The sequence below is a fragment of the Schistocerca serialis genome, chromosome 6, assembly GCF_023864345.2.
Source record: "Schistocerca serialis cubense isolate TAMUIC-IGC-003099 chromosome 6, iqSchSeri2.2, whole genome shotgun sequence".
Classification (NCBI taxonomy): domain Eukaryota; kingdom Metazoa; phylum Arthropoda; class Insecta; order Orthoptera; family Acrididae; genus Schistocerca; species Schistocerca serialis.
Window position 1 is genome coordinate 635,922,556 of NC_064643.1, and position 16,454 is coordinate 635,939,009.

Below are 16,454 nucleotides of genomic sequence, written 5' to 3' on the forward strand. Positions count from 1 at the left end.
TTAAAAAAGTCTTTCATAAGAGTCTGTTGTTATGAGGTTAAACATTTCCCAAAATATGGGTTTACCAACTTTAGCAGTATGTTGTGCATATGTTGAGAAAATGTTGTAGTCTGTTGGTAAGATATTTGGCAAGTGTAGTGAATGTGGAACAGTCCTGTAGTGCAATATGTACAACACAAAATACTGAAATTTCAAGAAGTACTGTAACAATTTCACAAAGTCCTGTAACTTTGATTCTAGAGAGCAATCTAGGTCAGTAAACAAGTAATTTTTCTTTTATAGAATACATTCAGAAATATTTAGTTTTCAATTATGAAGATCAGGTTTTTAATTATGAATATTAGCATATCATACAGGAGTTAGTGAATGAAGTCAATCTACTAGTAGTTATTAAGAGCAGGTGGACACCACGGCTGGAGCTGTTACTCAGATGAGGAGGAAGAATCAGCAAAATTTTTACTGAGGAAGACCAGGTGGAAGATTGCCACTATGAGGCTCAAACTTTGGTGGCACGACAGAGAGAGAGGAATGACATCATTGGCTGGCAGCATGCACAGGACAGACAATTATCATCCTAACAGATGATTGGATACTGTCACTCACACTTATAAACTTAACAGCTTAGCATTTGCACTGCATATTTTGGCAGGTGCCACATACTTAGACACCAGGGAGAATATCTCTCTCACTGCTACTTTGAGTCAGTTATTCATTATGGCATAATCTTCTAGGGAAACTCAACAAATGTCATGAAATGCTTAATATTACAAATGAAAATAATTAGGAATATGTGTGTTGCCAAACAATGTGTATACTGTCAACCACTATTAATAGATTTAAAACTACTATCTATTTCCTTCCTTTACATACCGGGTGATCAAAAAGTCACTATAAATTTGAAACCTTAATAAACCACAGAATAATGTAGATAGAGAGGTAAAAATTGACACACATGCTTGGAATGACATGGGGTTTTATTAGAACCAACCCATATTGCTAGACGTGTGAAAGATCTCTTGCGCGTGTCGTTTGATGATGATCGTGTGCTCAGCCGCCACTTTCGTCATGCTTGGCCTCCCAGGTCCCCAGATCTCAGTCCGCATGATTATTGGGGTTACCTGAAGTCGTAAGTGTATCGTGATCGATCGACATCTCTAGCAATGCTGAAAGACGACATCTGACGCCAATGCCTCACCATAACTCTGGACATACTTTACAGTGCTGTTCACAACATTATTCCTTGACTACAGCTATTTTTGAGGAATGATGGTGGACATATTGAGCATTTCCTGTAAAGAACATCATCTTTGCTTTGTCTTACTTTGTTATGCTAATTATTGCTATTCTGATCAGATGAAGTGCCACCTGTCGGACATTTTTTGAACTTTTGTATGTTTTTGGCTCTAATAAAACCCCATGTCATTCCAAGCATGTGTGTCAATTTGCACCTCTCTATCTACATTATTCCGTGATTTATTCAGTTTTCAAATTTATACTGACTTTTTGATCACCCGGTATATGAAATGTTTTTATTCTTATATAAAAATCAGCATGTAATAAACTTTTTCTGTTGTTATCAAAAGTAGTTTTCACATTTACAATTAATAATTTGTACTTTGATTTAATTACTCTTGTTTCCTAATAATGTGTCACTCTAGCCAATTTTCAGAAACTGTAGGTTAAATTTATTGCTTTCACTACTTTTGTATGATGGACAACAGTAATGTAGGAGACATATAACCTATGAGAAAGAAGAACCATTGGGATTGTAGAAAAGACTAGGTGTATATGTTAAGATTATAATAGAGGGAAACATTCCACGTAGGAAATATATATCTAAAAACAAAGATGATGTGACTTACCAAATGAAAGTGCTGGCAGGTCGACAGACACACAAACAAACACAAACATACACACAAAATTCAAGCTTTCGCAACAAACTGTTGCCTCATCAGGAAAGAGGGAAGGAGAGGGGAAGACGAAAGGAAGTGGGTTTTAAAACCCACTTCCTTTCGTCTTCCCCTCTCCTTCCCTCTTTCCTGATGAGGCAACAGTTTGTTGCGAAAGCTTGAATTTTGTGTGTATGTTTGTGTTTGTTTGTGTGTCTGTCGACCTGCCAGCACTTTCATTTGGTAAGTCACATCATCTTTGTTTTTAGATATGTATATGTTAAGAAATAGACTAAACATATATGTTACGAAACAAGATCAGCTGTTAGAAACTGCATTAATAATTAGTTTTGGAAAAATACTATAAACTAAAGTAATTACTCAAGCTAACTTCAACATGGCATTGTTAACAGGAATGACACTATTTTGAAAAAAGCTGCTACTTCCTCAGTTGTATTAAGGGGGGTACGTTGATGAAATTGACCAAAAATGTCAATTTTCAATTTATTTTTTATTTGTTAGTACAACTCATGGACAATAAGTTCCCAAAGTACCAATGTTGAAATCGCATCCGAAGTGCCTGAAAATTAATTAAAAGTGTGATGTGGCCTCCCTGGCGCACCCACGTTTTGAAGCAGCACTTCAATACCAGCTCAGTGAACAACGATTCTGTGTATTACTTTCAACCAAACATGTGCGGGATTCATCTAGAAGGCCGTGATACATACTCTTTGGTTTTATAGATCATCTTTGACTCTGTTCTGTATATTATAAACAATAACAAACTAGCTGCATCATTTATGATGAAGCAATTCTTTTTTTGCCTAGTGATACTGATAGACATTTATATAAGTGTTCGATTCTTTCTTCATTCAGTTATGCCACGATCACAAAGAGTGTATAAAAAACTGGATAAACTGCATTTGAATAATGTAGTGAATGGGAGACGTGAGAAACAATGGCAATCCAGCAATGAGGCTATGTCCGAAGTAAGAACATCTGCTGAAAATGTGAACTCGTTTCCTAGCAGCTCCAAGCGAAAAATTGGTGAGGTAAATGGTGCATACTACAGTGATGAAACTCGGTACCTTTAATTTAGATTAACTGATGTTGAATTATTGACTGCAGCAGTGAAATTTTCTTGTATTTGTAAGATGTGTGGTAGTGATAACATTCAGATTATAGATGATGGTACGGGAGAAGGCTTGGCAGCCAATCTGCATATTGTGTGCAAAAAATGTGATGCTGATAGTTCATTCAAAACTTCTAAATGTAAAAACTGGTACTATGAAGCTAATATGAGGTTTACCTTTGGATTGAGGTGCATTGTAGTTGGGAGAGAAAGGGGGAAATTTATTGTGAGGAATAATGAATATGCCAGCACCATGTCTGAGATTTACACAAATAAACTGTGTACTGGAAAACATAATTTCTGACATGTGTGAGGACAGTATGGTAACAGCTGTAGTAGAAGCTATTGCAGACAATGATCCGTTAGACGAGAACGATTCTGGTCATGTTAGGACAGATCTTGTTGTGTCATGTGATGGTACATTCATGAAAAGAGGGCATATGTCTTTATGTGGTGTGTCAAGTGTCGTAAGTATTGAAACAGGGAAGTTACTAGATGTTCAAGTTATGAGCAAATTCTGCCATAACTATGCACTTAGTGGAGAATGTGAAGAAGCTGTAAAAGGACATAACTGCAGCAAAACATTTTCTGGTTCTAGTGGCGGAATGGAAGGAGCTGGTATGCAAATTATTTTTAAGAGATCTGTCAAGGAATGTGGAGTCAGATATGTGGAATATCTGGGGGATGGTGACTCCAATGTATTCAAGTCTGTGAATGAGAGAAAACTTTATGGAGAACTTTCAATTGAGAAACTTGAATGCATAGGTCACATCCAGAAGAGAATGGGTTCAAGATTGAGGAAACTTGTCAGTGACATGAAAGGCTAAAAGTTGGAAGATGGAAAGGGCATTGGTGGACACAACAGACTCACAAAGAAGATGATAGACTCTCTTCAAGAGTATTATGGCAAGGCTATCAGACAGAATCTTTCCAATGTAAATGACATGAAAAGTGCAGTATGGGCTACATATTCCACATGTTGTCAACAGATGAACACCCTATTCATAATCTGTGCCACATTAGCTGGTGTAAATATCTACAAGCTCAGAGGGATAACAACCCCTACACTCACAAGGAGAGGCTTCCAAATCGTTACCTTGGATCTTGTCAAGTCCACTTACAGGTTTCTGGCTGCTCCTGCACTTTTCAAAAAGTGTGTTCATGGCAAAACCCAAAACCCAAATGTGTCTCAAAATTCACTCATACGGAAAAGATGCCCTAAAAACACATTTGCATCTGTTACAGTTGTCAGAATTGCAACTTATGTTGCAGTTATTATATTTAATTATGGGAATGTCAGGAGGATGAAGGTATTAGAAAGAATGGGCTTCAAGATAGGAAATTTTACTCAAGATATCCTGAGAAAAACAGATTTACAGCGCGTCTCTGCAGCTGAAAAGTCAGTTGAAGACCTGGTAAAGGAAAGAAGACAGACAAGAAGAAACCAGAAGAGAAACCTTGAAGGGAAAGATGACCCAGAGTACAAATGCGGTGCCTTCTGAAGAAGTGACAAGGAAAAAAGTTAGGTTGAGCTTTAAATTGTGTTTCCTGAAAAGTTTGTTTTTTAAAGTTTCTGTACCTTTTCCTCAGATTCTCTGAATGCTAGAATTATGAAATTTTGTACTCATATTTCTGTAAAGCTAATAAACGTTGTCTCAAGAGCAAATTTTGAAATTCTGATTGAGAGCTGAGATATGGGGCAAAGTGCTTGGAATTTTGCATGAATGTAAAATTATACTTGTGGAATTATAATTAAAAAATTATGAAAATTCTCCTATTTGACCTATTCCAAAAACCTCATGAGAGAAGCTTACAATATATAAAGAGATGAAACAGAGAAATTTTTGTAGAACTCTCTTGAATACTTACTGAGAAAAAGGAACATACATTATTTTTTGAAAATAAAAGTTCAAATTTCATTCAAAAAAAAGTTGGATATATATAATCAAAGGATTTTATATGTAAATGTGTTACTTTCATGTAAATCGTGGTACAAAATTTCATTGCCATATCTCCAAAACTGTGGATTTGGTGCATTTTTGAAATAGTGTGTGTTTTTCATCAACATCCCCCCTTAAAGAGCTGTTGCTTATCTCATATTGCTAACTTCATGCTGACATGACAACACCGATATTGAACTTAAAATAACAGTTATTAGTGTGCCACAAGAACAGAGGCTTATTTATGAAAGCATTGATATTAATCATGCAGCCAACAGGATTCTTCAGTCATTGAACCTAAATAATCATTTAAAATGCAGGAGTGGCTAGGTGGCTTTTTTTTTAATTTACAAAATTCTCAGTTTCTTATTTTGTTCCAGATGGAATCTTGTTAAAGATCTTTATAAAATACTAGACAACTGCACTAAACCATGGACAAGGGGAAAAATCAACATGGATATTATTTCCGTCCGTAGTTTTGACCTCAGCCACAAATCAGCAAAGGCAGCCAGAAACAAAAACAGAGCAACACGGAACATATTTAAATATATAATAAAAGTTCAAATGTTTGTGATTCTACTTTTGACTGAAAGTGAAAAACATGGATGAGCTGTGCAGTCCTGAAACATCGACTGTACACTGACCAGCGCAGTGCCATGAAACCATGTCAAGAAGGTGCTGACCTGCACACCAATGGAAAGAGCAGGCAGTGCCACACCTCCATGAAGACGGAATTCAGTGCCCCCTGTCCACACTGATTCAACCACCTGCCCATTGCTGATCAGCTCGGTTCAGTCACACACTTCAAGAGCATCAGTACTAAGCAATATTATTAGAAGGATAGTTGCTACTCACCACATAGTGGAGATGCTGAGTCGCAGATAGGCCCAACAAAAAGACTATCACAATTATAGCTTTCAGCCATTAAGACCTTCATCAACAATACACACACACACACACACACACACACACACACACACACACACACACACACACACACAAAACGCAACCCTCAATACACGACTGCAGTCTCAGGCAGTTGAGACTAAGACTGCAGTCGTGTGTGTGAGTTTTGTGTGTGTGTGTGTGTGTGTGTGTGTGTGTGTTGATAAAGGCCTTAATGGCTGAAAGTTATAATTGTGAGAGTATTTTTGTTGTGCTTAACTGCGACTCAGCATCTCTGTTATATGGTGAGTAGCAACTTTCCTTCTCATAATATTGTTACATTCCATCCTGGATTTTCCACTGTTTAATTAGTATTAAGTTATAGAAAGGTGTTACTTAGCCTGTGTTCTGTGAGTATTAATAGAGAGTAAAGTACTTGTGTATAGGAGGCACAGGAATCAAGTTATGTTACGTTTACTCAGCCATCACCACTTCTCTCCTTCCTTATTTTGGTCAGTGTGGACTCCCACAGCAGCCAGCACAACATGGCAATAGCAGCTATTGATATTAGTGATCTCTCACCAACATTTCCAGCTCTTACATGATTACTTACTTTGCATATCCAACTATTTGGACCAAAGACGATTCATAATCTCACTCACTTGCATATCAGATGTCCAAAATATTATATGTTATTTTGTGAAGTCCTTTAATTAAAGAGTCCGAAATGGAAAATGAATAAATGAAAAAAAAAAACTTGTAGTGACTGGATCAGAAACTATGCTATGATGCAGCTGGATTCTGCGATAGCAGCTAAGACTATTGCTTTGAGATTAGGGACAGGAAAAAGTACTGATGGAGATGGGAAGAAAAATCAAGCATAAATGATTGGTCTGCTTCTCAAGCTAGTGGAAATGGAATAAAAGTACAGAAGACAATTTTGAAAGGTAAGCATAAAGACTCCGAGGAACGTTTAAGATATCTTTGATCCTTCACAACCACAACAGCTTCTCTCCCATCCACTTCAAGTGATCCTCCTCAACCCAGCATGCCACCTTCCTAGATCCTGATCTCCTCCTTTCTGATGGCTCCCTCTGCACCTCTGTCCACATTAAACACACCAACCACCAACAGTACCTGGATATCGACAGCTGTCATCACTTTCACACCAAAAACTTCCTCCCATACAGCCTGGTCACCTGGAGATGGTTTGTCTGCAATGACAAAAACTTCCTTGTTCAGTATGCTGAGGGTCTCACCAAGGCCTTCTCAGACAGGCACTACCCCCAGATCTAACCGGCAAATAGATCTCCCGTGCCATTTCCCCTCGCATCCCCTATCCTCTCACCAACGCCAAGAACCAGCTGCAAAGGAGTGTCCCCTTCATAATCACCCTGTACCACCCCAGAGTGGAACAACTGAACCACATCTTTCACCACGGCTTTAATTACCTATCATCATGCCCTGAAATGAGTGACACCCTACTCGAGATACTTCCCACCCTTCCCAAAGTGGGTTCCATCGTCCAGACTCTCCTAGTCCATCCCCACTCCATTCCCAATCCCAAGCCCTTTCCACAAGAATCAATCCGTGTGTAGGACCCTAGTTCAAAACTGGCCAAATCTGCCCTCCCTGCACTTCCTATTCCAGTCCTGTCACAGGTTTTTACTGACCTATCAGGGGCTGGACCACTGGTGAAAGCAGCCATATCATTTACCAGCTCTGCTGCAATCACTGCACAGCGTTTTATATTGGTATGACTACCAACCAGCTGTCTACCACGGTGAACGGCCACAGCCAAACTGAGGCCAAGAGCAAAGTAGGCCAGCCTGTGGCCCAACATGCAACGTGCAGCTCTACTTAACACACTTGATTTCAATTGCTGCTTCACTACCCGAGACATCTGAATCCTTCACTCCACTACCAGCTTTTCTCTGAACTGTGCAAATGGGAGTTATCCTTACAACACATTCTTCACTCCCGTAATTATCTCGGTCTCAACCTATGGTAACATACTGTCCCCACACCACCCAAAAGTTTCTGCCCTACCTGACCTATCATTTCCTCCACATTCTCATCCCCTAACTTGTTTATTTTCAACCCTCTGCCAACGCATCTGCCAGTCTTTCCCTTCTCCTCTCCTTTTCTGCTCCTTTTTAACCACATCCCTGTCCCACAACCTGATGCTGCACATGTTGGCATTCTAGCCCCTGCACACTCCATCAGACTGTGTTTGTCTCTCTTCCCACACATACACTACAATCCCTTCCCATTCCAAGGGCCCTCCAGATTGCTGCTTGCATCCCACATGATAGCTGCATTCTGACCAGAGATGCTGAAGTTGGCAGGCGTGTGTGCATCAGGTGTGCTTGCCTGTGTGTGGTGAATGGTGTGTGTGTCTCTCTTTAATGGTGAAGGCTGTGGCCGAAAGCTCTATGTAAGTGTCTTTTAACTGTGCCAGTGTGCAACTTAATGTGTCTTCTTTACAGTAGGTAGCACAACTTAATGTGTCGTCTTTATGGTAAGTAGCAGTCTGATTTTTCCTACATTAACCAGATTACCATTAGTGGAGTGGCTTTATCTGCTGACAAATAAGCTGTGCTGTTGTTTAAAGATGAAATAAAATGATTGTGGGTGTAACAGTTAGTAGAAAATACTTATCCCTGTTTTTCACCAACTCTGACCCTGCTGTGGCTATAAAAGTACTGGGAGTATCTGTTCCATCAAATTTTTTGTAACTTCCTGAGGTCTTCACAGTGTAGCTAACGATTAAGTATCCCAAGAGATATTTTAGATAATTAGCTTGACACAAAGTTTTGCTTTTTGGATTTGATTTGATTTTTTTTATTGGTCCAGTTTTATCATAAACCAAAAGTTGTGCAATTGACTGGACGCGTCAAAGAAAAGTTGCAATAATATATAGTATTAGCAAATAAAAGGCTTATTAAAGTTAGACACCTATTCTTAGAATTTAAGTTTTAAGTAACTTTGTTTGTTACATATTCAGAAATTCTTTTACAGAACAGAAACAGTGCTTTGATAGAAATGTCTTTACTTTAATTTTAAATATTGGATATATAGCAATTTTTATTTCCTCTGTTATATTGTTGTGTAGTATTACGCGATACCCATGACATGACGAAAGCTCGAGCAACAGTTTCTGCCGTGATATTGGGGAGGGGGACAGCCTTGACCCAGCAAGTTGTTCGGACGATAGATGAGAGAACATACCGAAAGCTGTTAGAGGGGGGGGGGGGGGGGGGGGGAGGACCGACAATGTCAATATGAATATGTTGGAAACGCCCACCAGGAGGGATCGAAAAGGTGCCGAGGGAGGGTGAAGTGTGCTCGTGTACTTTGCAGCGTTGGCACGCGATGCAAGAGCGTGCCCATTGCTGGCAGTCCTTGTTGACACTTCTCCACACAAAGCGCTCCACTACAAGGCGGGCCGACACAAACACTGAAGTGAACTAAATTATGCAGTGCGTTGAAGACAGCCCGACGGAGCGTGGTTAGGATGAGGGGGTGTAACGTGCCCGTACTGTCGTCGCACCAGATCTCACCAGAAATGCCAGGGAAGGTGGTGCGGACGAAGTGTAGTGAAGAGGTAAGAATCTGAAATCAGGTTTTGTGTGTCCTCGTCGGCAGGTTGGAGGTTAGGCAGCTCAGAGAAGTCTAACAGCGGATGGACAGTGTCGACTCGTGAAAGAAAATCAGCAACTAATATTGTCAGCACCCTTTATGTGTCTGACATCAGTGGTGAACTGAGATATGAAGTCCATGCATCTGAAGCGGTGAGGAGGTGGGTCAGCTGGCGGGTTTGTAATGGCCGCAGCCAGGGGTTTGTGGTCTGTTAAAACATAGAAAGGGTGTCCCTCAACGTCAGTCTTAAAATGCTTGATCGCTTCGTAGACCACGAGCAACTCCCTGTCAAACGCGGAATATTTCCATTGTGCATTGGTGCGCTTGCGCAAGAAGAACTGCATGGGCGAAGTTTGGTCGTTGACTGTCTGGTTAAGGACAGCGCCGATGGCAGTATTGCTCGTGTCTGTGGTGATGAAAAGCTGCGAATTGGGATGAGGATGCGCGATGGTGCAGGCCTCGGCAAGAAGATTTTTGAGGGCAGTGAAAGAGGCAGTCATAGTAGGGGTCCATGGAACGGGCCGAGATCCAGAAGTCTTGGTGCCTGCAAAGGCGTCCATCAGTGGAGCCTGAATCTCCGCAGCCCAAGGTAGATGTCGGCAACAATAATTAACCATCCCCAGAAAGTGCCAGAGCTCTTTGAATGATGAAGGTCTGGGTAGGTTTAGTATTGTTTGTACTTTCTCAGGGGACAGTGAAATGCCGTCAGCAGAGACCCGAAAAGCAGGTTGATGTAGCTGCAATTTGTCCTGATTGGTCTCGATGCCTGCTGCCGCGAGAGTGTTCATAACAGTTTGCACATGTCAAACGTTGTCCTTGACGGAGGAGCTGAACACAAGAATGTCATCAAGATATGCAAAGCAGAATTTTAGTTCGAATAGTACTTCGTTGATGAAGCGTTGACAGGTCTGGCTTGCGTTTTTCAGACCGAAGGGCATGAATTGAAACTGAAATAACCCGACTGGGGTGGTGATTGCTGTCTTCTCAATGTCTTCAGGAGCCATGGGGATCTGGTGGTAGGCCTGTTTGCAATCAATGACAGAGAACGTGGTCGCACCTGCGAGGGAACTGGTAAAGTCAGCAATATTGGGTACGGGGTAGGTGTCCATAATTGTTCATGTGTTTAGTCGACAGTAGTCTCCGCACATGTGCCAGGGCACGTCTTTCTTGGGTGTCATATGAATGGGCGTAGACCAGCTACTGGCAGAGGGTTCAATGACACTGGAGCTTAGAAGCTCAGAAATTTGCTTTTTAAGGTCGGAGAGGCGCTCGGGACAAAGTTGACGTGGTTTACTGGAGATCAGGGGGCCTGGCATGACGCGAAGCTTGTGAACCGTGCCATTGGTGACGACAGAAATGTTGCCGGCGGCGCAGGAGGTGGTTTGTTTACAATGTGTGGCGGGCGGGGCAGACGAGGCTTGGTCGTGGTGTTCGGAGCCAGTCAGTGGATCTGACGGGAGCCGAGGCGGCGAAGTGTCCTAGGCGTCAACGTGACAAGATGGCCACCAGCCCGAAGCAGTGGCACCGTGGTCGGGTGAGCTCGGTAGAGCTTGTGAAGCGTTAGTGAGTCCATTGTTCGAGGGCGCGGCCTGTGGCAGCAATATCGCGGGGGAAACGCTTGGCGCAAGTGCACTGTTTGTGTTGTCAGTGGTGGTCACACGGCGGTGCGCAGGAGCCGAAGTTGCATTGTTTGAGGTGCTGTCCGCGAGGGGCGGGGTAGGAGCTGTCAGTTTGGGAACACGTAACACTCGTCACGCATGCACACTTGTGTCCGGCCTAGTGTCAAATGCTGCCATGTTAGGAGGGTGTGGCCCTGCGGAACTGTCAGTACACGTTATGGCAGTCTTGATAGCACAGTTGCGAGGGGTAGTGGGAGGTAAACACACGGAAGCTCGATTGCTGGGATTGCAAGCAGATTCGGCACACTTACTGACCTTGATTTGTCCTTGCTGTAGTGTCTGTAATTCCTTTGCTGCTTCAGAGAGCTGGAGCTGTGTTTCATGGAGCCGGAGGGAGAGCTCGAAGTGTTCCTTGCGAAGGCGAGCAAAATGTTAAAGCTCGACAATTCACTTATGCGTGGTTTCTTGTAACGTCGTCGACTGAGACAAACATGTACGAATGAGATGAGCCCGGACCGATGTGTCGCGGGGTGGGTTGCTCAACGGAGCACAGGGGAAGTGAGTCTTGGACGGATGGTGAAACACAGTGTGAAAGTTTGTGGTATCGCAAAAAGTCAACGCCTAGTATAGGATCGTCAATTTCGCACACTAAAAAAGTCCACTCGAGTTTGCAGTTTGCGGAGAGTGAGACGACATGTGAGGTTGAACCTGAGCATTGTAGTTTAGTGGAATTCATGGCTTGCAGTGAATTATGATGAGGGCGGATGTTCGATGACGCTAAGGACATGGGCAACAGTGAAACATCGGCGCCTGTGTCCACTAGGAACAGGTATCCTGACGAAATGTCTTTAATGTAAAGTCGTTCACATTTTTCTGGTCGTTCCCGGACAGAATGGAGCACTGGCGGGTGCCTGTCATGTTGTGCGCAGGAGGTGGCACCCGAACCTACCTGCGATTGGCGTTTGGGAAGTAGCAGAATGGTCTGCAGTTCCGTGCCTCCTCACCAAACCGTGTGGAAGTAACAGTACAGGTAGTGTGGTTGCATTTCCTGCGGAAAGTTCGTTGCCAATGGCGGTGCCCGAGGTTCGGTGGCTGCAACAGGTTCAGTTGCAGGAGGGGGTGTGCCCGGGGGAAGAGCCGGTGATGTCCCAGTTGCTTGTTTACTGCTTCCTGGGGCGAGCGGAACAGTCGGTACAGTGCGACCCCAGCCGCGTCTGGCCACAGGGCGATGAGCCTGAACCTGAGACTTGTCGTGGCTAGCGAAATGGAGCAGTGATGCATCGTGTAGCTTGTCAGTAATCGTCATTCTTTGCTTGACAGGTTCAGGAGGCCTTTGAGCCAGAGTAAAGCGGATGTGAGAAGATAGTTTATCTGACCAGATGGCAAGGAGAGCTGTGTCAGAGAGTAGATCGGCACTGACCAGGGCACGTATCTGTCTCCAGAGCTGGGAAGGTTTGTCGTTGCCTAGTTGCTCGACCTGGAGCACTTGCCGTATTGCTGCCTCGGTTGAGCGTGCAAGCCGACGTAGAACTGTCTCTTTGGCTAGAGTGTACCGGGTAGATGAGTCCTGGGTGTGGGTGTGCTCAAATTGACGCGTCGCGGAAGACCAATGCGGATGAGGCACAGAGATGTGCCGAGAACAGTAGCGGAAGCTCAACTGGAGCCGGCGCGTGGGCGACAGGTGAGAAAAAGTTCAAAGTTTTAGACCACGGAAAGCTCGACGTTTGAATAGAGCCAGGGCCACCTGTGTTTCAGGGAGGCTGCAGAGGTGTGGGCTTTCCAGAAGCACAGTGTGGGAAATGATGTCGAACGTAGGACGGTATGTGCGAATGTTCACTGTTCGTAGTCACTCCACTCAAAACTGTGTGCGGATAAGGTGAATGTCATGGCACAAAACACTGAGGCATAGCAGTGGGATGGAGGTGGAGGTCAGGCACAGATAACAAGTTATTGTTCGCATTGCAGTCTGAGGTATCGAAGTAGGATGGCATGCGCTGACGCTAAACAGAGGCAGGCACGGGCGTGGTTGGATGCTGAGGAGGTTGACCCGTGAACGAAGCAGTTCCGGCCACATGGCAGGTATCCGCGTGGTACGGCATGGATTGCGGAATAGCAAATCATTGTCCTGGCAGTGGTAAGTTGTCCAGCGAAGCATTTGCAGAAATCGGCTTTGGTCCCACACTGCACGGAGATCCGTAAGAGGTAACTGCACAGTCAATGAGGGAGGGCACATGTGGAGGTAACAAAGGTGTTTGATAGTCAGAGTCATGCACACTCCTAACCTCACTTATTGTTGCAGGCTCGAAAATGTCCGGCGAAATCGGCGTAATCATTGAGTGAGAGACATCGTGTTGCAGTCCTAGCAGGTGTACATCACCCACAACACGATGCACGTCAATCACAAAATCCGGCGTTAGGCGTTGGGCCCAAGTCATTGTTCGAATGTTGTGTTGATGTAATACACGCAAAAATAACCGACGCGGAGGCTGTGGACACAGTGAAACTGTGAAAACGGAAGACGTTACAACTCGGGGTCACCAGTGAGGAGGAAGTTGGGGTCGGTTACACCAAACAACACTCCCATTTTTGAGTAGTTCATTTATTCACCTCTTTATACAAGCAAGGCTTACACAGAACTAACATGGCGGAACTGCACATAGATAATGTTTTGCTTAGTTCAAAGACGATACTCAGATTGATACCATACTTTATGTTCCTTTCGCGTTTTCTAGAATAATACGCAAAGAGAAGTGAAACCTTTAATAGTAAGCTTGCAAAACAAACTAATACACGTATTAAACTAGTTTCCTGAACTAAGCATAGTTTTATTACACTCTAAATCACTTATCTGTATAGCAGCACAAAACTCACACGTCTCGCCTGGTGCAGGGCTACCAACTTTATTCAACTTATACACATGTATTAAGAAAATATACAGTTTAAGTGATAGAGTGCATTAAAGGTCTCTCAAAAACACATCATTTTAGAATGACTTGCTGTGCTAAAGTGTTGGGAAATGTGACCAGTGGCTTATCATGTTACATACACTGCTCTGTTGAAATTATGTGCGTGTCCTTGCCCAGAGTTTTACTATTTTCACACTAGATTGATTACGTCAGGTCTGGGTGCACCAAGTTCAACCTAAGCTTATGTTCCATATTTTTGCTTAATAAATTTGTACACTGAATTTATATTGTGCTGATTTCAGACTCAAAGTATGCAAAAATTATTCACAAGAAAAGAAAACTTACAAAGGTAATAGGATTTTTTGCACACTTATTTCCATTAATCATTTGTGACACTATTGCTAGATGCCACTTATGTTACAGTGTTCTAGTGCACTCTAGTGAAACATTTACAAACTACAGGAGATGAAACCAGGTGCAGTTCCTAGTTAATGGATCTGAGGCAGAGCCACCCCAAAATACATATTACAATGTATTTCTAAATAATGGATTATAGAATTTAAATTATTACGGTAGGAGGTTGGTAGGAAATCCTTAGGCTGAAAAAAATGAGAATTCAAGAGTCCACAGAAGCCACACTCCCTGTCATCTGCTACACAGAGCATGGCATTTCAAGGTGCAACCTTAAGATTAGCTACTGCATGTGTGAGAAACATCACTTGGTGCTGACAGTTCTAAAAGCATTAACTGCCACTATCTAATTCTATGTTGTAAATATTTGAAATGGGTATTGATAATTCACTAGAAAAACTGTAAAACTATTGATGAATATATTTTTATATATTTTTGGGATGGCCACCTCCTCAGAGTTTTTAACTACTTATGTGACATGATCTCTCAGGCTTTCTTGGTGTGATTGATAGATGGTGATCTTTTGGGTATGCAGCTGAATTGTTCATTTTTCTACACCAATGTCAATGAGAGATCCAATTGTCTTCTTCTGGTGACATGAGCTGTGTTATTATGCATATTTCCTGCGTGATTTCAACAAGACTATAAAGTACTGTCGGTGTTGTAATGCTGTTTATAGCCCAGTTCAACTCCCTGTGAAACATCAACAATCTTCAGTCTGGTTGGAGGCCAGGCAGTCAGTATGCATAATAGCCGAGCTCATGGCACATTAAGAAGAAAACTGGGTAGGTAGCAGAAAAATAGAATAAACAACCTGGCTTAGCATTATTAACTACAGTAATCAGTTATACCCCAAAGAAATACAAAACAGTGATACTTATGAGTATGATACATCAAAATGCCTAAATCAGCAAAAAAGGTGGCAAAAAGGCAAAAGTACTCTTATTTTACTTGAGAACTAAAGGTATTGTAGACACACTCGATCAACTGACATGTACCTATACTTGTACATGAAAGACAAATCACTGGTCATGAGTGTTTTCTATAACATTAGAGATGTTTCTGCATACAACACTTGTGTTTTGTGGACTTCCATAGATCTCATTTGAAACACAATAAAATTGACAGTGGAGAATATTCTTAGAACTTGAAAAATCACTCATTAATCAACATACACTTTTCAACATTGGAATCACTGGGGATTGCGAGGAACATACAAAAGCTTGAAAATAGTTTCACAGTCTTGGGGTTTACAACAACAGGAAAAATTGTAAAATATGCACTGTAAATTCTACCCTTCAAGTAGTGATAGTATGTTGAAGATATGTGGAAAATCTGACAGACTTATTTTTAAATCTCATGTCCACTGCTTGTGTCCAAACTAAAAGCAATTTATAGCAATATTGAGATTGAAATTTAAAATACATACTTGTCTTTATCGCTATTTTACACTGCAATATAAATGCAATGTGAGGGAGAAATTCTAATTCTTCTATTTCTTAAATAATTGAAATTTTAGATTTTTTTCCCAGTTTGAGCCCAATTTTAACAGAACGAGTTATAGAGTGACCCAAAAAGTGGTTCAATATAATAAATTCGAACAGAGCAGCTGAGTTCAACTCATGATTAAGTACTATTCACACCTATCAGCAGCTGCCTTCTTTGGAATTGGGACTATTATATGATTCAGGATTATTACATGCTTCCTGATGTGAGAGGGTATTTTACTCGTCTCATACATCTGGTATACCAGGTGCAATAGTTTTGTCATGGCTGGTTCTCTCACATCTTAATAATTGTGAGAGAATGTCATCTGCTTCAGGTGTCTTGTTCTGACTTAGTTCTCTTAGTGCTCTGGCAGAGTCAAAGCTCCCATCTCATCTTCATCTGCTTCCTCTTTCCTTTCAATACTGTTTTCTTTAAAGTTTTTCTCCCTTTATACAGCCATTTGTTATATTCCTTCCCCTCTTCCATCCTTCCCTTCTTTGCTTAGTACCTCCTCACCATCTCAATTCTAATTCTATATGTAA

General features: G+C 42.0%; 1 protein-coding gene across 3 annotated transcripts in view; it reads right to left on the minus strand.

The window, feature by feature from the left end:
* Nucleotides 1–16,454, minus strand: part of LOC126485153 (intraflagellar transport protein 74 homolog) — a 224,983-nt gene that overhangs the window by 53,888 nt on the left and 154,641 nt on the right. The gene's annotated exons all lie outside the window — the stretch shown is intronic.